Raw genomic sequence first — 2063 nt, forward strand, 5'->3', positions numbered from 1 at the left:
TTGTAATGTACAGGATGTTCCCTTTTATCTCGGCGGGAGGGGGGTTAGTTTCTTTCCCGATAGCCACTGTTTTTCTTGGCATTTAGAAAAGCCGAATCAAACCCCCAGCCCCCAGCCCCAACTATTATTGTGAAAATTAGTCGGCCTACGTTCTAAGTATAGTATATTCGTACAAATTTAACTTTTTTTTATTATGTAAAGAAGCCTAAACTATGCGGAAATGGTCAAAGTCCTCCACTATGTCATCATTAGCTGACGAAGATCAGGGTGGTCTCGCCAACATGATCTCGTGTGAGTGTTAAACTCCCTTGATGCAGGTGCAATAGATCTGGAACAGTTGTCAAACAGACGTGTCACTGTGTTAATTGATCAAAGTCGCAGCAAGGAGTCAAACCACAGAAACAGAGAAAGTACAGACTTTTGAGATCACGACCTAAAATAAATATGGAGAAGGAAAGCTCTGTTTGAACGACCACTCAATTTAGCGAAAAATATAAATTACTGCCAACGCAGGTAGAGTTTCTGTTTTGTTTTGTTTTGTTGTTGTTGATGTTGTTTTTTGTTTAAGGCCATCAGTTCTGCACACAGCCAGAATATTTACTGATTAATTATCGAAGCTGCCTTTAACTTTTTCTTTCCTCAGACTTCTTCTCTCTAGCAACTAGGCCAATCTGCCCCCCCCCCCCCCCACCTTAAAAAAGGAAGCAAGCAAATAAATAAATAAATAAATGAAAAAACAATACGACAATCCGCCACTAAAAAAAACCATCCCTAAAATATAATATCAATAATTTGCACATAGTAGTAGGTATCGGGAAAACCCAAACAAAAACAAATCAAAATGAAAATGCCAATCTTTTGCACGTCACAAAATAACCAAAGGCGGCCTTAAAAACCACGATAATTCCAAGAAAAAGAGGGAATAGTCACGCCCATTGAAACCAATTTTTGCGAACGGCTCATTGCATTCTACAGCATCTACGCCTTCTGTCTCCTTCTCACATCTGTGGGAATCACGATCTCTTCTTTCAGGTGGAAAAATACGTCGTCAGGTAGGCAGTTAGGGAAGCGGCTAAAATTAGGGTACGACAAATTTGACATTTAGAAAGTGGGCAAGCCAAACAGGGCATCTCTGCTCATTTGCTTGAGCCAACATTGGAAAAGAGCAAGGCGTTTACATATCTTTTCCACGCCATTTTTTGGATTACCAAGATTTGCGGACTGAATAACTGTAATTAAAAATTCCGTTTTTACGCAAAGCTCTTTTGCATCCGTCTCATTCGGGGTTTTTTCCGAATAAAATTTAGTATTTACATCTTCAATCTGGGTTTAAAAAAATGTATTCTTCATTTTGGGAAAAGAGTCGTCGACTCCCCCCCCCCCCCCCCCCGCGTACCGTACTTGGTTTCTCACCCCCCCCCCCCCCCCCCCCACCCCGTTGGGGAGGTGTTTGCATACCAGCGCTCGGAAGTGCTCCGAAAGTAGGAATAATCCCCAGCGTTTGTCTAAAAACGATACCCATAACTTTCTTTCATCCCTTCTGTAGACCCCTCACTATCTGCTCCTGTATTTGTAGTTTAATAATAATAATAATAATAATAATAATAATAATAATAATAATAATAATAATAATAATAATAATAATAATAATAATAATAATAATAATAACAAAAATGATAATAGTAATAATACTATTAATAATAATAATATAATAACAACAACAATAGCAATAATAATAATAATAATAATAATAATAATAATAATAATAATAATAATAATAATAATAACAATAATAATAATAATAACAACAACAACAACAACATAACAACAATAATAATAATAATAACAACAACAACAACAACAACATAACAATAATAATAATAATAATAATAATAATAATAATTAAAATAATAATAATAATAACAATAATAATGATAATAGCATCCAGGGCTGAGTGTTGGCTATGTGTATATGGGTGTGCATATGTGCGTGCGTATTCGTGTGTGTGCATGTTTGTTTTTGCGTGTGTGCATGTGTGAGTGCATGTGTGCGTGTGTATTCGG

Source organism: Aplysia californica, unplaced genomic scaffold (genome assembly GCF_000002075.1).
Source record: "Aplysia californica isolate F4 #8 unplaced genomic scaffold, AplCal3.0 scaffold00013, whole genome shotgun sequence".
Taxonomy (NCBI): domain Eukaryota; kingdom Metazoa; phylum Mollusca; class Gastropoda; order Aplysiida; family Aplysiidae; genus Aplysia; species Aplysia californica.